At 43.7% G+C, this 21,147-nt stretch overlaps 1 protein-coding gene across 3 annotated transcripts in view; it reads right to left on the reverse strand.

The window, feature by feature from the left end:
• Positions 1 to 21,147, reverse strand: part of MAP4K5 (mitogen-activated protein kinase kinase kinase kinase 5) — a 2,873,315-nt gene that overhangs the window by 1,561,607 nt on the left and 1,290,561 nt on the right. The gene's annotated exons all lie outside the window — the stretch shown is intronic.

Here is a 21,147-nt window from a genome sequence, read left to right on the forward strand (position 1 = left end):
CCTTGGGCATGAAAGAGGGGTTTGTCCTGAGGGTAACCCTGTCTATATGAAAGACAAGAAAAGGAGGTGCCGTCATTAGTTCCTGAAGCTCTGATACCCTTCTGGCTGAAGTGATAGCCACTAGAAGGACTGTCTTCCAGGTGCAGAGCTTTAGGGAAGCTTGCTCAGCAGGCTCAAAGTGTGGAAGTGTAAGTTTCTCCAGCACATAGTTGAGATCCCAAGGAGGAAGGGCAGGTTTCTGGTGTGGGGGGGGGGGATCTGAGATGCAGGATCCCTTTGAGGAAGAGCTTCGAATGGAGTCTGGATGCCAAGGGGGATCCATGGGTAGGCATGCAGAGATAGGAGACAGATGTGCGTTACTAGATGAGTAGGCCAAGCCAGTCTGAAGTAACTCACAGAAATAAGACAGCACTTTGGGAATATCGCTGTTAAGTGGATCCAGCTGCTTATTTCGACACCAAGTAATGAACCTTTTCCATTTAGACAGGTATGACTTTTTAGTGTTAGGTTTACTGGCCTCCTGCAGAACACTGAGCATGTTCTCATTGTAAATGTGTCTGTATGGGATTAGAAGCCTATCCGCCACAGGGTAAGGTGTAACAGCTGCCACTGTGGATGGATTAGAGATCCCTTGTGCTGTGTGAGAAGGTCCACTCTGTGGGGTAACTTGTGGTGACTGCCCTTGGAAAATTGAAGGAGTAAGGGGAAAGTACAGTTTTGTACCTACCATAAATGTAGATGTTCGAGTGCTCATACAGCTGCAGTCATAACAGATGGGTTATCCTGCCGTCAGGCGGGTTCTCGGTCGGCCGAATTCCAAATTCTAGGTCCGGCGTCGGTTGTCGTCGCTTCCTCCCTGACATCAGTGCGGCAGGGGTATAAAAGAGGCAGCCGACGACATTTTCTTCAGTCTTTCTTGCCGCGCGGTGCCCGAAGCAGAAGCAGTTCGCAAGTGCCGGTCGGCCAGCTCCTGAGATTTACAAAAGTATTTCAGCTGAAGTCTTCTTGAAAGCTAAGTACCCAACTGGGGAAACTTTTCTTGCCTCAGACCGATGTCAGACAAAGTTAATAACTGCACTTCATGTGGGAAGCAAATACCGCATAAGGATTTCCACTCTTACTGTATACCTTGCTTAAGCCCAGACCACAACGTCTCGGCCTGCCGCTTTTGTGCTAGATTCAACAAACGCAATATTAAGCATCGGGCGGAGTTCACCCTTCACTTTTTTGGCAAAAAAATTAATTATATTATGTCGTCGGATACTCCGACTCCAGTTTTGAGCAAAAAACGCAAAGATAAGGACCGGCATACGAGGTCCGCACCACCTACTGATACCATGCTAAGGCCGACTACCAGTTCTCCAGTACTCAGCGAGGCGCCTACGCAGCCCCTGAGTACCGATGACAATGCATTACCGGTGTCTTCAGTACCCAAGGTCGCAGGCTCCTCGGCCCCCATTCCTACTACAGATACCGACGCCACTCCTGGTGGAGAAACTCAGAATTTAAACAGGCCTGCCATTTCTCAAGGGGTCTTCAGGCCTTCCTCCTTCTCTATTAAAGCCTTCACTAAATCTAAAACAGCCATGAAACCTGAGCTAACCACCACAAGATCTCCTGTTTTAGGCATGGAAGCAAGGGCACAATGTGCTCCAGTGGGTGGTTGTGCTGCTTGCAGACAGAGTGTACGTATCGCTGTAGCTTTCTCAAGTGTCACCGAGCTAGAGGTAACATGGGAATGGTAGCTGTCATGTAACCTAGAAGCTTGAGGTACTACCTTGCAGTCAGATAAGAGGAATGTAAAATCCCTTGCATGTGTTCTGTTAAGAGAACTCACCTTTGCTGGGGGCAGGTATGCCTCCATCAAGTCTGTGCAGATTCTGCACCCTAACAACACAATGTCTTGGGTAGGTGTAAGGTTGGACTTTGGTTTACTTGGAACCCAAGAGCCTATAGGAGAGACACCATGAACTGGATATGGGTTAGGAGTGTTTTTTGGCTGGCAGCCTGTAAAAGCATGTCACCCAGGTATGAGAATATTTGTATCCCTTTTGTCCTGCAAAAGGCCATTACTGGAGCTGGGCATTTGGTGAAGACTCTGAATGCAGTTGAAAGTCCAAAAGGCAAGACACAGAAAGTACAGTTGTGTACATTTACCATAAATGTAGATGTTTGAGTGTATTCACTGTTGCAGTCATTACACTTGGGTTATCCTACTGGCAGGCTACCCTCAGTTGGCCAGAATTCCAAAGTTTAGGTCCGGCGTCGGTTGCTGTCGCCTCATCCCTGACGTCAGTGTGCCAGGGGTATAAAAGATGCAGCCGACGCCATTTTCTTCAGTTTTTCTTGCCCCAGATGCCAGGTGCCCCCAAAAAGGAAGGCTAAAAATATGCCAATAAAAAATGCATGCACCAAAATGTATTATACCTTCATCTACAAGCAAATACACCACATAGGTTGTATAGATTAGAGAAGTGCAGATAAGTTCCAGCAAAGAAGAGATGGGGGATGATGGGTGGGTAACCTGGACTGCAACAGTGAATACACTTGAACATCTACATTTATGGTAAGTGTACACAACTGTACTATGTTCTTCGTGTTTCACTGTTGCAGTCATTACACTTGAGTTAAATCCCAAAGCTATGGTTGGGAAGCTGGAGCTAAATGGCAGTAGGTGCAGCTATAAGGCCCTGCAGAACTGCAGTGGCAAAGCCTGCCCTGGATTTAGAGTAGAGTGGTAAATGATAGTGCTTTGTAAAGGTGTGCACTGAACTCCAGGTAGCAGCCTCTAAAATGTCTTTGGTTGGTACTCCTCTGAGGAAGGCTGCTGAAGTGGCTGCTGCTCTGGTTTAATGTGGCCTAATGCCCTTAAGCACTGGCTTGCCATGTTGTGAATAGCAGAAACGAATGCAGTGGCCTATCCACTTTGAAATAGTCTGCTTTGAGATAGCCTTGCCTTGTGATCCTGCAGCATATGCCACTAGTAGTTGCTCAGCCTTCCTGAAAGCTTTGGTTCTGTTCAAGTAGAAGCGTAGCTGTCTGTGTATGTCCAAAGAATGCAGAATTCTCTCCCCCTTATTCTGTGGGTTTGGATAAAAAGTAGGCAGATGAATAGTTTGGTTAAGGGCCACACTGGACACCACTTTAGGCATAAATGTCAGGTTTGTCCTCAGAGAAACCCTGTCTGGATAAAAAATGATAAAAGGTTCTACAGCCATGAGTGCTTGTAGCTCTGAGACTCGTCTTGCAGATGTTATTGCTAGGAGCAGAGCTGTTTTCCAAGATAAAAACTTTATATCAGCTGTAGCGGCTGGCTCAAAAGGGGGCAGAGTGAGTTTTTCCAAAACATAATTGAGGTCCCATGCAGGTACTGGTGATCTCCTTGGAGGCCTTAAGTTTTTGGCTCCTCTGAGGTATTGCCTTAACAAAGGATGAGAAAAGATTGGTGGCTCTGTATTGTAATGAGCTGAAATGGCAGAGGCATGAATTTTAATTGATGAAAAAGATAGGCCTTTGTCCAGCATCTCAGTTAAGTATTGTAAAATCTGAGGAATATTTGGAACTGCTGTGCCAATTCCTTATGCCTGGTTCCAGGCACAGACTCTCTTCCATTTTCCAGCATAAGATTTTCTAGTACTAGGCCTCCTGGCCTCCAAAATGACATCCATCACCGCTTTAGTGAGAGGTGTGTTTTGTATGACTACATTATCCGCCATGCTGCCAGATTTAAGGTTTTGAGTTGGCTGTGCAGGATCTGATTGTTTTGTTGGGACAGTAGGTGAGGTATTTGAGGTAAGGTCCAGGCTGGGCATTGAGACAAGTTCCTTCGGATTGGATACCAGTACTGGCAGGGCCAGTCTGGGGCAATCAGTATCATTTTTGGCTTCTCTTGTCTGACCTTTAGGAGTACCTTGGGGAGGAGAGGCAGTGGAGGCATATACTGTTAAGTTTTTCCAGCTGAAAGATAGGGCATCCACTTTCCATGCTTGTCTGTGATAAGTCCTTGTGCAGAATTTCTTTAGTTGCCAGTTGTGAGGAGAGGCAAATAGGTCTATGTCCGGGCATCCCCATTTCCTTGTTATCATGTTGAATACTTGTGGATCCAATTTCCACTCGTGGGGATCCATGAGGTTTCGACTTAGTTCATCTGCCAGAGTATTTATCTTTCCTGGCAGGAATTGTGCCTGCAGATGTACTTGGTAAGTCAATGTTGTGTCTCACAATGTCATGGCTAGTCTGCAGAGGGGGTTAAGAATGAGTGCCTCCCTGCTTGTTTATATACCACATGACCGTGGTATTGTCTGTCTTTATCAGTAGTTGTCCTGGATGAAGTAGGTCCTTGAGGGCTGTCAGGGCATTCTGAACAGCTAGCATCTCTTTTTGATTGATATGTAGATGTATTTGGTTGGCGGACCATGTGCCTTGAATACATCTTCCTGCCATGTGTGCCCCCCAGGCATAATCTGATGCATCTGTTGTCAATGTCTGCCTGGCTGGAGGTAAGGTGAATGGCTGTCCCTTGTTCTGGTGACAGGCCTTCGCCCACCATCAAAACTCCTGTTGCAGGCAAGGATTGATAGTAATTATTGTTTCCAGGCTGTGGCAATGCTGAGTCCAAACACTTTTTAGGTACCATTGAAGTTTCCTCATATGCAGTCTTGCATATGGAATTAGTAGAATGCAGGATGCCATGAAGCCCAAAGCCTGCAGAATTTTCTTGCAGATAACTTTGTTGCCAACAGTTTGAAATAGGTAGTCAGTTGGCTTTGTTTCTCTGGCGTGAGATAAGCCATCTGGGCAGTTGTATTTAAACTTGCACCCAGGAATATTATCTCTTGAGAGGGTACTAGTTTTGATTTCTGTTCGTTGACTGTGTACCCTAGGCATGGTAGTAATCTCTTTACAAACGCCAGATGCTGTAGTAGAATGTCCTTGTTCTCTGCTTGTATGAGGCAGTCGTCCAAGTAAGGATATATTTGTAGTCCTCTTTGTCTGCAGAATGCGATTACTGGTACCAGGCACTTTGTGAAGACCCTGGGCACAGTAGATAAGCCAAAGGGCAGTGCAGAGAATTGGTAGTGCATTGAGCCAGCTTTGAATCTGAGGTATCTTCTGCATGTTTGTCTGATTGGGACATGCAGGTATGCCTCTTTTAGGTCTAAAGTCACAAGCCAAGCCTTCTTGCCCAACATGGGCAGAAGCTGCTGTAAGGTCAACATTTTGAATTTTGGTAAATCCATATATGTGCTTAAAATAGATAGGTCCAGTATTGGTCTCCAGGCTTTGTCCTTTCTGGGTACCAAGAACAGTCTTGAATAAAATCCTTGTCCCTGCTCTTGTTCTGGTACTTGTTGAATGGCCCTCATGTCCATGAGGGATGAGACTTGTTTTTGTGCCTCTGCCCATTGTTTTTTGTAGGTCTGGCCAACCATTTGTCCTTGGCAGGGTATGAAAGTGAAACTTGTAGCCCTGTGACACTATGTCTAAGACCCATTTGTCCTGGGTTATTATGTGCCAATTTTGTGAGAAAAGTGCTAGTTTTCCCCCTAGAGTTGCTGCCAGAAGATAAGTGCTTGGCGCAGGCAGGGGGAAGTCAGTGGGACCGTTTCCTATAAGGCTGAGATTTGTCTTCTCCACTCTTGGAGGTAGAAGCACCCCATTGTTTAGGCCTGTATGAACCTTGGGGCTGGGATCTGCCTCTTGGGCATCTGTATGTGCTCCTTTGTTGTCTGTCTGACACTGGAAAGGACCAATTCTTTGTAGGCCAGTGTCTGCTAAATCTTGGAGGCTGTAACTGTAAGAAATCATTGACTGCTTGCATAGATTTAGCTTTGTCCTCCATTTTCTTTAACACCTCTTCTGCTTTAACACCAAACAAAGTATCATGCTGTAATTGAGCATCTAATAATTTTGCTTTAACATGATCTGGTAGATTTTGTTCCTTTAACCAAACATGCCTCCTAATGACAGAACCCATGACAGCGGCCCTGCAGGAGGCCGCCAAAGATTCAAAACCACATTGCAAAGTATGCATTCCAACTTGCTCAGCTGCATGCAATAAATCCTGCATTTCTTTGTTTTCTGAACCTTCAGAATTTATCAACATTTTCTGTTTAAGTAGTGGCATAATATATTGCTGATATTTGAGCATATAAAACTGACAATTTAAAGCCCTTATAGCCAAGGTAGCAGAGGTGTAAATCTTCTTTCTTCATCTGTGTAATGCCCTAGAATACCTGTTGGAGGGGGTAGGTTTTTTTGCAGTGGATGCCTTGACCCCTTTGGGACCCTGAGAAATAGTTTCTGGGTCAGCAGCAAGGTTTTTGAAAAGGAATTTATGAGAGTCAGGGACCCTGTAGTTCCTGTCCAGCTTAACAGGAACTGGAGGTAAAGAGTCAGGGGCCAGACTGGACTCTGAAAATACATCATCTACAATGTCTAACACAGGTGGAACAGCTATGGGGCCTGTGTTGAGGGAGTAAAAGGAAGTCCCTGAGCCTTTTCTTAGAGTCAGAATAATCTTAGCTCTCCCAGTGGAAATGCTCCCTCATGGTATGCAAGGTTTCTCCAAAAGAGTAATCCTCAGGAGGAGAGGCTGAAGGGATAGATTCTTCAGCATCAGAATCCTCATAGGGAGGAAGAGAGTATTCCCGATCAGAAGAGGAATCTGAAGAAATGGAAACCTGATCTGAAGATTCATATTCTGTCTCTTGCCTAGGCCTCTATCAGGAGGGGGATGGGAACTCCTGATCAAAGTAATTAAGTCTTCAGCCATTTTGAACATCTGTTTTTTGGGCATGGAGGCTTGACCATGAGGCTGTTGTACTTGTTTTTTGTCTTTAAAGATGCTTTAGTCTTTGCCTTTGAAGCTGGAGTTGCTTTAATGTACAATTGAGTAGGTCTGAAAACACCCTCAGAAGCCGATGCCTACTCAGCGGCTCCGGACCCATCTGAGGGAATAGTTTCCGAAGGTCCAATACCTTGAGCTTCCAGTGGCCTAGGCGACTCCATGTGGGAGTCTATAGTGGCCTGCAGGTTCAAAGTAGTGGGTGTCAGGGGCTGCGAAAGCACCTCACTGAGAGCCGGTGAACCGGTGACTGGCTTAGAAGAAGCCTCGTCGTCGGTTTTAGACCTCGGATGCCTGTCCTATTCTTTTTCTTTGCATTTCTTGGTAATTGCGGTAGTTGGTTGGCTATCCGACGGCATTGTGTAATTAAATCTTCTGCCAAAATAGTGAAAAGCAAAATCGTACTGGCGCTTTATAGTGTGCTGGTTAAATCTAACACAAAACCAACAACAAGCAACGTCATGGTCAGGGCCTAGGCAAGGAATACAGTAAGAATGAAAATCCTTATGAGGTATTTGCTTCCCACAAGAAATACAATTATTAACTTTTTCTGACATCGGTCTGGAGCAAGAAAAAAGTCGTCCCCAACGAGGTACTTAGCTTTTAATGAAGACTTCGGATCTGAAATTCGAACACGAAAATCTCAGGAGTCGGCCGTCCGGGCACTTGCGAACTGCTTCTGCTTTGGGCACCGCGTGGCAAGAAAGACTGAAGAAAATGGTGTTGGCTGCATCTTTTATACCCCTGGCGCACTGACGTCAGGGATGAGGTGACAGCAACCGACGCCGGACCTAGACTTTGGAATTCTGGCCGACCGAGGGTAGCCTGCCAACAGGATAACCCAAGTGTAATGACTGCAACAGTGAAACACGAAGAACATCTGCAAATGTGAGGAGTCCACTAAGAATCTTAAGTATTTTCTGTGTGTGGGTTTTATGGGAATGTGTAAGTAGGCATCCTTGATGTCTAGTGTAGCAAGGAAGCCTTTGTATACAGTAAGAGGGAATAGAGCTGGCAGGGTCAACATTTTGAAAGTTGGCACCTTTAAGAAAGGACTGAGCCTTGAAAGGTCTAGGATGGGTTTCCATGGCTCTTCTTTTCTGGGAACCAGAAAAATCCTTGAGTAGAATCCTCTTCCAAATTGGGAGGGAGGGATTTTTATCTATAGTGCCCTGGCTTAAAAGGGACTGTAGTAATGGTAGCAGGAGGGACATTTGCTGAGCAGGAGGTCGTGGCATGCCTAGTCTTACTGGAGAGGTTATCCATGACAGATAGTAACCGTCTTGGAAGATGGAGAGGACTCACTTGTCTGAAGTTAACTGATTCCAAAACAGGAAGGCAATGGGAAAGTGGGCAGACAGTGGGATGGGAGCAGCTGGTGGGGGAGGCAGGAATGGCAGGTAGTCAGGCACTACCTACCCTATCCTAAAAGGGCATCCTTGACTAGAGGAGAAAGGTGCTCTAGCTGAAGGATTTTTCTTTCTTGCTTGCCTGTGTCTAGTTTAAGGAACAAGACTGAACTGTTTCCTGATGAACCGAGTTTTTGCAGGATAGTTCCTGTAAAATTTAGGAAAAGGGGAAACTAGCAGAAGCTTAAGATCCTGCATCTCTTTTCCTTTTTGTTGTAGTGATTTGAAAAGGCCTGCTATTTTTGAGGCAAATAAGGCAGCATTGTCAAGTGGTGCATCACTGAGGTTAGCTCTGAAATCATCTGGCAGGGGTTGCAATCGCAGCCAGGAATATTTGTGAAGTGCAAAAGCTGCTGACCTTGCTGATGATTCTGCAGCATCATAGCTACATTTAACTGAATGCCTCGTGACTTAGGATGCAAAGGCCAATAGAGAAGACATAGATGATTTGGCTGAGGAGTCTGGAATGTCAGCTAACAGTCTGGTGGCAGAGTCAAGAAGAGATGGGGCGTACTTTGCCATATGAGTCTGGTAATCAGTAGCTCTAAATGCCAGGGTGAATGATGTGTAAATATTTTTGCCTAACCTTTCCACAGTTTTGCTGTCTTTGTCATAAGGAAGAATGGTGGTGGTAGGCAGGAGTTTAGAGGCTTTGTTTGTGGAGACAGAATCGGTAGCTGGATCTGCAGAAGGGCACTTGATCAAGTGCTTAGCAGAATATGGGACTTTATACAGTCTGTCTGCTCTACGAGGAGCAGGAGGTTGTGAGTCCGGATTGAGAGATGCAAAAGAAAAGGCATCTAAAAAGGCAGGCAGTACAGGAGGAATGGCCAAAGGGCTTGGTGTTTCCATTTCAATGAGGTCATAGTACCACCTCTTTTGTACTTCAGACATGTTTGTGGATTCCCATTTGAAGTATTCCTTCATTTTATAAACAGTTTCAGAGAAGGTCAAATCTTCAACAGGGGGATATGGGTCTATAGATTCTTCCTCTGGGGATCCATATCACAAGGGTGAAGAAAGTTGTGAATTGTAAGGAGGCAATAATCTGAGGAACCTTCCCTAGTAACCATTTCTGCAGGTTGAGGCCTAGGATTAAGGAGAGAAGAGAAGATGCAGAAACAACTGATGTAGGCCTTAGGGCCGTGAAAACTGAGAAAAGGCTTTGGTTAAGGGCCTGACAGTCTGGAATACTTTCTGCTGGCTGAGAGATATGCTTCCTTTTTTCTTTCCTGTTGAGAGTCCAAACGGGTGTCTGTTTAGGAGCGGGTGTCAAAGTCTGAGGCAGGAAATCGGAAGGTTCCCCTGAACATGCTGGTCCCCCTCCCCCCGGCATCAAAACCGGTCGTCGTAACAGCCTCTGTGGTACAGCTTCCACAGAGGTACCCACAACATACGGTGAGACGATCCAGCTCCAGATCCTGAGACCAGGCCGATGTCGGCCACAGGCTGTGGATCGGTCAGAAGAGGCTCAGCAAGTGTTACAGGCCACAAAGATCTGGCCTTCTTTTTAGGTGGTTCAGAGGTGACATCCGATGAGCCCTCCATTCGCAAAGCAGGTTGTTTCAAATGTTGGTTCTCTAAGTACAAATTGAGCACATGCAAACAATTGCGCAACATTTTTCAGAACAAATGCTTGGTAAACAGGTTCATAGGTAGGTACTAGGCTATCTGCCCAAGGGTATTTATAATACTAGCCAGAATGTGTTGGCTTTCGCCTCCTTTTTAAATTAGTTTCCTGTGCCTTTGTTTAGCAGGGACATTGAAGTGATCCCAGGGGTATAGGTTCATAGGTAGGTACTAGGCTATCTGCCCAAGGGCAGGCCTTATAATCATGCGACCGTCCGAGACAGAACAAACACTTATCATGGGTGTCTTTATGAGGGATCTGACGGGTGCACTGAAATTTACCCTTTCTGGATGACATGAAAAGGCAGTAATATAAAATAAAGAACTGAAAAGGTCCCCAACAGGGTACTTGGCTTGAAACTTGAATCTGTCGTCAGTGAAAGCAGGAACACTTGGCATATGACTGGTGACTGGAAAGTTCTGAGGGCTGGTGCGTGCTGACATCTCTTTTATGGGCCACATACACTCGCCTAGACCTGACGTCTTGCGTACCTAGGAGGGAATGAAAGTTTGTGGATACTGGTCGTATGTACGCGAGACTAGAAGGGTAATCCCAAATGCAGAATACTGCAGCATAGGAATAGAAGGACATCAACAGTTGCACAAGCACTTTCTTTAACACTAGCTCTGGCAAGAGCTTCTCAATCAACACTTTTTTATACCTCTGCTCTAGGTGACCATCAAAGCCACCATCACAGTAACTGTTATCCACTCACTCCCCTATATAGGGTAAGAAAGTACAGTTGTGTACACTTACCATAAATGTAGATGTTTGAGTGTATTCACTGTTGCAGTCATCACATTTGGGGTTATCTGCTTGCAGTAGCCCTCAGTCAGCCTGATTATCAAAGCCTTGGGTCCTGTGTCGGTTGCTGTCTCATCTTCCATGACGTCAGGTAGTCAGGGGTATAAAAGCATGCAGCCGACACCATTACATCAGTTTTTCTTGCTCCAAATGTCAGGTGCCCCCCTAATGGGAAGCAATTAAATATATATATATATATATATATATATATATATATATATATATATATATATACACACACACACAAGGTTATACCTCCAACAAAAAAGCAAATACACCAAAAAGCTTTTAAGCATAGTAAAGGAGAGTAGAGGTATAGCCAAAAGAAGTCGGGGCTGGAGGGAGGGTAACCAGGACTGCAACAGTGAATACACTCAAACATCTACATTTATGGTAAGTGTACACAACTGTACTATGTTTTTCGTGTTTCACTGTTGCAGTCATCACATTTGGGTAGATTCCCAAAGCGAAGGATGGGAGGAGGAATTCAGATAGCATTAGGACCAGCTATAAGGCCCTGCAAGACTGCAGTGGCAAAGCCAGCTCTGGATTTAGAAAAAAATTGGCAAAGGTAATGCTTGGTGAAAGTATGTACAGAACTCCAAGTAGCAGCTTCTAGGATGTCCCTGGTAGGGACACTTCCGAAAAAGGCTGTAGAGGTAGATGCAGCCCTGGTTGAATGGGATCTAATCCCTTGTGGGACACATTTTCCATGGTGTTTATAGCAGAAATGAATGCAACTGCCTATCCATTTAGAAATGGTTTGCTTTGAAATAGCCTTCCCCTCTGCCCCTGCAGCAAATACTACCAGCAGTTGTTCAAATTTCCTTTGAGGTTTAGTCCTGTCCAAGTAAAATCTAAGTTATCTGTGCACATCTAAGGAGTGCAGTATCCATTCCCCTTTGTTCTGTGGATTTGAAAAGAAGGTTGGCAAATGAATGGACTGATTATGAGCCACACTGGATACCACCTTGGGCATGAAGGAGGGATTGGTCCTGAGCGATACACTGTCCACATGAAAGATGATAAAAGGCTCCACTGCCATAAGGGCCTGTAATTCAGATACCCTTTTTGCTGAAGTGATTGCTAAAAGGAAGGCTGTTTTCCAAGAAAGGAATTTTAACTCTTCACTTGCAGCTGGCTCAAAAGGAGGAAGAGTGAGTTTTTCCAATACAAAGTTAAGGTCCCAGGCTGGAGTTGGGGCTCTCCTGGGTGGTCTTAAATTTTCTGGCCCCTCTGAGGAATTGCTTGAGCAGTGGATGAGAGAAGAGGGGTGGTTCTGTAGTGTAATGAGCTGAAATGGCTGAGGCGTGAATTTTGATGGAGGAAAAAGAAAGGCTGTTGTGAAGCATCTCAGTTAAGTACTGAAGAATCTGAGGTAAATTGGGCGCTGCTGTGCCCATCCCTTGAGTTTGGTTACAGGCACAGAATCTTTTCCATTTTTCAGCATAAGATTTTCTAGTACTAGGCCTCCAAAATGACATCCAACACTTGTTTACTGAGGGATGGTAACGGAGAGATTAGGTAATTAGCCAGGCTGCCAGGTTCAGGGTTTGAAGCTGAGGGTGCAGAATCTGGCTCTCCTGCTGTGACAGCAGGGTAGGGGTCAGAGGCAGGTGCCATGGAGCCAGCAGTGACACACTGCGCAAGAGGGGGTGCAAGTGTTGGTGTGGCCAGTCTGGTGCAATCAGTATCGTCCTTGGTTTGTCCTGTTTGATCTTTAGTAGTACTTTGGAGAGGAGAGGCAGAGGAGGAAAGGCATAAACTGATAAGATTTTTCCGAAGGATAGAGCATCCACTTTCCAAGCTTGTCTGTGTGAGTCCTTGTGCAGAATTTGTCCAATTGGTAGTTCTGGGGGAGGTCTATATCTGGGCTCCCCCTTTGTTTATCAACATGTTGAAAGTCTTTGGTTCCAGTTTCCACTCATGTGGGTCCATGAGATTTCTGCTTAGTTCGTCTGCCAGTGAATTTAGTTTTCCTGGCAGGAACTGAGCCTGTAGATGCACTCGGTAGCTCAAGGCTGTATTCCACAAAGCCATGGCTAGTCTGCAGAGGGGGTAAGAATGGGTACCCCCCTGCTTGTTTATGTACCACATAACAGTGGTGTTGTCCGTCTTTACCATTAATTGTCCTGGAAGAATGTGGTCCTTGAAGGCTGTCAGAGCATTCTGTACAGCTAACATTTCTTTTTGACTAATATGCAGGTGCATTTGACTTGGGTTCCATTTGCCCTCAATGCACTTCCCTGCCAGGTGAGCCCCCCATGCATAGTCTGATGCACCTGTTGATAGGGTTTGGGCGGCAGGGGATAGAGTGAATGGTAGTCCCTTGCTTTGTTGGCAGGCCTCTGCCCACCAAAGGAACTCTAACCGTGAGCAAGGTATGATAAGAATCATTGCTTCTAGATCGTAAGAATGTTGACACCATAAGCTTTTTAGATACCATTGCAGTTTCCTCATATGCAGTCTTCCATATGGAATTAGTAGTATGCAGAAGGCCATGAACCCCAAGGTTTGCAGTATTTGCCTTGCAGATAGCAAGGTTTTTGTGGCCATTAGTTTGAAGTAAGCTGTCAAAGGAATTTGTTTCTCTGGCGTGAGGAAAGCCATCTGGGAAGTAGTGTTCAAGCTTGCTCCCAGGAATATAAATTGTTGACAGGGTACCAGATGTGATTTCTTTTTGTTTATGGTGTACCCCAGACAAGGTAGCACCTTTTGTACAAATGCCAGATGATTCAAAAGCATGTCCTAGCTTTCTGCCTGAATTAGACAATCGTCCAGGTATGGGTATATTTGAATATTTCTTTGCCTGCAAAATGCAATGACTGGAGCTAGGCACTTTGTGAATACCCTGGGTGCAGTAGATAGGCCAAAGGGCAGTGCAGAGAACTGATAGTGCATGTAGCCTGCTTTTAAGCGTAGGTATCTTCTGCAAGATTCCCTGAGTGGGTTGTGCAGGTAGGCTTCCTTTAAATCCAGTGTTGCAAACCAGGCATCTTTGCCTAGCATAGGAAGCAACTGGTGAAGAGTTAGCATCTTGAACTTTGGAATTACCAAAAAGGTGTTTAAGATAGAAAGGTCCAGGATAGGACACCATGAGTTGTCTTTTCTGGGTACCAGGAAAAGTCTTGAGTAGAAACCGTGTCCCTTTTCCTCTTCTGGTACAGTTTGAATAGCCCCCATGCTTATGAGAGAAAGTACTTGCTTTTGAGCCTCTTCCCACTGATTCAGGGGTAGATCTGGCCAACCATTTGGGGTTGGTAACATGTGGAAGTGAAATCTGTATCCTTGGGAAACTATATTAAAACACATTTGTCCTGGGTAATGAGTTCCCAGTTTTTTGCCTGCAGAGCAATCTTTCCCCCTAAAGGAACAGTCAGTTGAGAAGTGCTTGGAAGTTTTAAGTCATTGAGACAGCTTACCATAGTGGGAGTCTTACTACTCCCTGATTTAGAAGTGAGAGCCCCCCACTGCTTAGTCCTGTGCATACCCTGGGACTGAAGCCTGGTTGTTCTGCTGGTTCTGGGTTTGGACTGAGAAGGCTTGGAAGAGGCAGGAAAGGACAAATTCTAAGAGGGCAATGCCTACTAAATCTTGGAGGCTGTACTTGTAGGAAATCTTTAATAGTTTGCATAGATTTAGCTTTTTCCTCCATCTTTTTAAGAACTACTTCTGCTTTCTTGCCAAACAGGTGGTCCTGATTTAAGGGAGCATCCAGCAACTTAGCTTTAACATGATCTGGCAAAGATTGCTACTTAACCCAGACCCAGTGGCAGCAGCCCTGCAAGATACCTCTAGTGATTCAAAACCACATTGCAAAGTATGTTTTCCAACCTGTTCAGCAGAATGCATTAAATCCTGTAAATTCTTATTTTCAGCACAGTCAGGAATCAACATAATTTTCTGTTTAAGCAATCCAATAATATGCTGCTGATACTTTAACATATGAAACTGGCAGTTTAAGGCCCTAACGGCCAAAGTTGCAGAAGTGTATAACTTCTTACCCCATCTATCCAGCGCCCTGGAATCTCTATCAGAGAGGGTAGGATTTTTGGCAGTAGTAGCCTTAATGCCCTTGGGTCCCTGTGAAATGGTCTCAGGATCCGCAGTAGGATTTTTAAAAAGGAACTTTTGAGAGTCAGGAACCCTGTAATATCTGTCAAGTTTTCTGGGAGCAGGAGGTAAAGAGTCAGGGGCCAAGCTAGATTCCAAAAAGGTATAATCAACAATGTCTAGTACAGGAGGGAAAGCTAAAGGCCTGTGTTGGGGCAGGAGTAAGAAATCCCTAAGCCTCTTTTTAGAATCAGAGTAATCCTGGCTTTCCAAGTGAAAATGCTCCCTAAGAGTATGCAAGGTTTCACCAAAAGAGAAATCCTCTGGGGGGAGGGAAGCAGAGGGAATAGAGTCCTCTGCATCAGAATCCTCATAAGTAGATAAGGGTAAAAACTGGTCATCAGAGGAAACAGAAATTTCAGAATTCTGGTCAGAAGGATCATAAGCAAATTCAGTTCTAGGTTTCTTAAGAGGGGAAAGGTTGGCTTCCCCTGATAAAAGTAATAAGGTCTTCAGCCATTCTTATCATTTGTTTTTTAGGCATAGAGGCCTGTCTATGCGGTCTGGGCATCGGTTTTCTAAGCATGGTTTGAGTTTTAGGCCTTGAAGAAGAAAATGGCGTTGGTTTAATATGCAAGTCAGTAGGCCTGAATATGCCCTCAGAAGCCGGTGCCTACACAGTGGCTCTGGACCCATCCAAGGTAGAGACATCTGCAGGTTCCACAGTTGAAGCATCTCACGGCATACTGGACTACGAATGGGTCTCAGTAGAGGCCTGCGAATCTGAAGTAGCGGGTATCAGGGGCTGCGAAAGCGCCTCACTGAGTTCTGGCGAACTGGTGACTGGCTTAGGAGAAGCGTCGTCAGCAGCTTTGGACCTAGGCGGCCTGTCTCTGTCTTTATCCTTGCGTTTTTTCAGAATGTCGGTAGTCGGATGGCTTAGCGAAGACATATCTGAATAATTGAACTGAGTACCAAAATATTTAGAAGCACAAATATACAGACTATGAAAAGTTCATTGCTTAAATAAGGCACAAAACAGACAGCGAGGTACGTCGTGGTCAGGGCCTAGGCAAGGAATACAGTACGAATGAAAATCTTTATGAGGTATTTGCTTTCCACAAGAAATATAATTATTGACTTTTACTGACATCAGTTTAGAGCAAGAAAAAGTTTCACCAACAGGGTACTTAGCTTTAGTTGAAGACTTCGGTTCTGTAACACGAAAACGAAAATTTCAGGAGTCGGCCGACCAGCACTTGCGAACTGCTTCTGCTTCGGGCACCACACGGCAAGAAAGACTGATGTAATGGCGTCGGCTGCATGTTTTATACTCCTGACTACCTGACGTCATGGAAGATGAGACAGCAACTGACGCAGGACTCAAGACTTTGACAATCAGGCCGAATGAGGGCTACTGCAAGCAGATAACCCAAATGTGATGACTGCAACAGTGAAACACGCAGAACATCATGGTTGTGGCATGCCCATCAATGCAGGAAGCAACAAAAGAAACTTTCATTTAACCCAACAATATCCTTGGACATGACCAATGAAGAGCGAGACAGAGAAACAGCAAGCAATAGGCCACAAGGGGTGTTACCCATCTCTGTGAATAAGGTAACCCTACCTTCCATATCTCCAGTCGCTACTAGTGATTCTAGTATGGGATGTGTATCCAAATCTCCTCCCAAAGTGAAGTGATCAGGCAGTGCTTTACCATTCTTCTCGCTCCCTCTCTCTCAAACTCTCAGATCCTGCAGTGCCCTGGCTGCTACCGAACCTGAACAGCCTCGGGCACAGTCAAGCCTTTATCACTCTATGCCACACAGCTAAATTAGCTTCTCAATTGAAAATTCGGTTAATCAAACATCCAAAAGCTTCCTTCTAAGGGTTCTTTCTGGGAAGAGGAAGAACCGTTGCCTTGTGACTACAAAGGAGTCCAAAAAGAGGATAGCACCCTACTTCTTAAATACTTTTCTTTCAGAACTCAAAACATTCAACAAGCTGGATCAAGGAAAACAAATGCAAACAAAAAAATATATAGCGCTGAGACTTTTATTTCTATTGTCCAAGTGTTGAGGAAAATCATGTCACACTGCTAATTGAAAAGCTCCTGAAGGAGCCTAGTGTTAAAATAATTACTTACATAGACAGAGCCTATCATTTTAAGGCATTCTCAGCAAGCAGGAAAACAAAAACACAGCACATCCTACTAACACAAGACCCCTCTGCAGAATGTAACAGAAACTGTTATACATTTGATGGAGCTGAGCTTGATATGCCCAAGAAGTGGTTTGCCTGGCAATCTGTAACAGGACACTATACAAGGTACCACCCATACTCAAAAGTTATGTACATACCATAATGATAGATCCATGTTATTGATGTCGGCCTTTCTCTGAGACTTCAACTCCAGAGCTCTGCCACCTCTACCCATAATAAACTTCTCCACCCATCTATGTCATCTTGAGTTTGCCTCTTACACAGACCTAATAAAATGGCAAGGACAAATACAGGAGCTTAACAAACAACCCGAAGGGGAACCCTTGAGGACCTGATCACCTGCTCACAGAGACAGCAAAAACCTGGATGGCAGAAACAGACAACACAGACCTATTGTTATGGTAAGTACATAACTTACAGGTTCATAGGTAGGTAGTAGGCTATCGGCCCAAGGGCCTAAGTAAGCCTAGCCAACAAGGTTCCCTGGCTTATGCCACCCAAGAAAGTTATTTTACTGTGCGACTGTCGAGCAGAGACACAGAAGTGATCCCCGGGGTGTATTTCCTATTTCCCATCCACTCATCAAGATTCTTCTTGAAGAGTGCTAATGGAGAACTTTGCTTGACATAGATGGGTAGCCTGTTCCAGAGTATGGGAAGTCTCTGGGACAGGAATCTATCCCTCCAGCATGTCCTGTTTATTGAGGTGACAAGGTTTAGGTCCCTAGAGCATGTAGCTCGAAGGGATTGGGATTTCTTTAGGTGTAGCATGTCCAACAGCTCTGGGTTTGACATAGCTTTATATATTAGGCAGAGATCACCTCGGAGTAGGCGATATGCTATGGAGTAAAGCTGGAGTTTTTTGAGAAGGTCAGTGTAGAGCATTTGTTTGAGGCCAGTAATCCTCTTTGTGAGGTACCTCTGTGGCCTTTCCAGCTGCTGCAGATGTCTTGTGAGGTACATTCCAAAAGGAGTATTGTACTCTATAATGGGTCTAATGAGTGTCGAGTAGAGGGGAAGAATGACCTCTTTTTTCCTGGATGAAAACCTTTTTATGATGAGGTGTGCCACATAGAAGAACTTCCTGACTACTGTAGTCTTTTCCATCCAGCTTCAACCTGTGGGAAGAGTTCCCAGCCACTTATCATCCCACGGAAGCCCTAGGACAGAACAGAATGGAGGAACCAAAACAGGCCTTGACTGCACATCTAATTTAGAACGGAACACAAAAGTATGAGTACTAGTTCAAGTAGCAGCACCGAAAATGTCATCAATAGAAGCTCTGTAGAAAAAAAGCAGTAAAAGCAGCTGTTGCCCTAGTCAAATGTCTTTTTGGTTTTGACACCAAGTGTTTTCCTCTCAAGTTGTACACAAAATAAATGCTATTAGAAAGCCATTTGGATAGGGTTGCTTTTGACACTGGTCTGCTCACCCTGGCCTTGGAAAAGGAGTCAAAAAGTTACTCTGTTTTTTAAAGGTTTTAGTTCTTTCCAAACAGGACCTGAGTATATCAGATGTCTACAAATGTCCAAACAATGCAGCAAATATTTACCCTTACTACTAAAGTTTGGAAAGAACACAAGCAAATTAATAAGTCGGTTCAGGACATACTCTGAAGCAACCTTGGACAAAAAGGAGGCAAGAGTCTGGAGGGTAACCCTGTCCTTACAGAAAATCAGATAAGGAGGGACAGATGACAAAGCTTGCAGCTCAGAGAACTGTCTTGCAGATGTGATGGCCACCAGGAAGAAAGTGTTCCACATTAATAACTTTAAGGGAGTGGTGGCCAAAGATTCAAAAGGAGGACTGGCTAATACTTGCAGCGTCAAGGGCAAACCCCAAGAGGTAGACAATCTTGAACTGGAGGTCTCAGCAAGAACTTACCCTGCAAGAAGGCCTTTGAAATCTTAAGCGCAGCTGCAGGTTATCTCTGCCAATATTAAAGTTGGAAATAGCAGCCAGCTGAACCTTGATAGCAGAATAGCTCAAACAGGATTGAAAAAATCAGCAAAGAAATCCAGAATAGTGTCAAGAAGGGCTGAAAGGGGGTCTTAGTCGAAGCCCAAACCCCACAGTGTTTCCATCTACTAGCATAGATCCATCTACTAGCATAGATTTTCTCATCAGAAAGTTTCTGAGAAGAGTTTGAAATGCTACAAACTCTCAAAGCCACCACAGTCTTTTACTTAGAAATTAGTTGATGAAGAACACTTTAGACTGTAGAAAGATGACTTAAAGATGTCAGTGACTTATAAAATCAAATAGTGACATATGCATCTTTTATGAAATACAACAAGGACTATAATGGTATGATGGAACATGCTGTAGAATTCGAACAGAGACTTATAAATAGTAAGAGGAAAAAACTTAGGAAAGATTTGGAAGACTTTAAAAAGTAGAATGTTTTCCATGGCCAAAGAAAGAACAACACTAACATCAACACTGAGTAACACATAATTCAGCCAAAGAGATACAATGAGTTACAGAAGGGGGAAAAGGTGCACAAGTTGATGCAACACGTGTTTCAACCCTTGACCCTTTGGAATATCCTCAGATCCCACAAGAAGACCCATTACAAATAAGGAGAGAAAGAAGCATACCAAAAAAACAAGGAGAAGGAAGAGAAAGTTGAAGAGGTCGAGGGAGACAATAATCACACACATACACTCCAGGCAAAAAGAATTTTGGACAACACTGTAATTAATTTATCTTGTGCATTGTTAAATGATGATAGATTATCAGTCTTAAACAAAGGTATTAATTTTATTCTTGCCAGAAACTGCAGCATATCTGAAATATTGACTGTGTATTGAATGTGACATCTTGAAGGCTATGTTAGGAAGAAGAGGTTACCCAGAGACATTTGTAGACAAGATTCTTTGGGAAGTAAAAGAAAAAGAAGTGATGGTATTTATGTACCAGTTATCAGCACCTTTCTGGCTAGTACTAAATTAAGTAATGCGTCTGGCAATAAAGTTAAAGATTGTAGGAATAGGTCATGTGTTGTGCTGTTTAATAAAGATTTTTATTCCATCAGTGGTATAGTAAGGAGAAACTGGGATCTTTTTAGAAGTGATCCAGATTATATAAAAATAAAAATTGTTGGAGAAAAATTAAACATTGTGTATAAAAAAAGATAGCAGCTTCAAGCAGTTGCTTGAAAGGGCGGAAAATAATAGAAAGCACAAAGAAAAATATCTAAGTGTGGGGTATGTGCCAATGTTGTAACATTTTGGTATGTAAAAAAATAAACCTTGGGGATATTTTGTGGTAAATGTGGCTGGAAGGTTCTACTGCTATTCTAAAGGAGTGGTATATTCTGCTGTATGTTAGACATATGATTGTTTCTATACAGGAAAAACTGTAAGGGCCCTTTAAAGACCAAGCATATCAGCATTTCTATGACATCAGAAAAATGGACACTAAAAATGCATTATTCAGACATATTTGTGAAAATAAAGACCATGTACTTAAATTCTGTATTATTGACCAAAGTGATTTGGGTCCCGGGGGGACCTGAATCAGATTATCTGGAATTACAGTCGATTTTACGAAGTAATGGTGCAACATACCTAGGTTTTAATGACCATGTTTCTTTAAGTAGTTTCTTAAGACTAAAAGCTTGCTATATGTTTTAGTTATACATCAGTACTGCAAGAGTTAAATGTACTTGGTGGGAAACTCTTAAACAATGTGACTTTTTAATTAGTGAGGTTTTGTGATAGGTTATTTTGAATGTGTGGGTTTGTACTTTTTAAGTTTTGTAATATTTAAACAAGTTTTGAGATGGTTGTTTTATTCTGATGAAGTCCATGATACTTGGACAAAAGTGCTCAAGTTTGTGAATAAAAGTGTGAAGCTATGATGTTTCCTGTTCTTGTTCTCGGATGAAAGTAGGAATAGTAATAGTGGAATAAGAATGAACATTATAAATGGCAGATAAAAATGGCGGAGAAAATAATGGCTAAACATTGGCATATCCTCAGTAATATAGAAAAATTAAATGACAGTTTAACCTGTTAGACCACTCTATATGCATAAGAATGACCCTAAAAAACAGTTTTGTTATAAGGAACAGAAGAGGTGGTAAACATAAGAATGGGATGAAGGAAAGGGAAGTTTCCAAGTACTAAATGTGTATACTGTTCATATATACATAAAATATATATTTTTTCATAC

Source organism: Protopterus annectens, chromosome 6.part0 (genome assembly GCF_019279795.1).
Source record: "Protopterus annectens isolate FY-2018-M chromosome 6.part0, PAN1.0, whole genome shotgun sequence".
NCBI classification, from domain to species: domain Eukaryota; kingdom Metazoa; phylum Chordata; order Ceratodontiformes; family Protopteridae; genus Protopterus; species Protopterus annectens.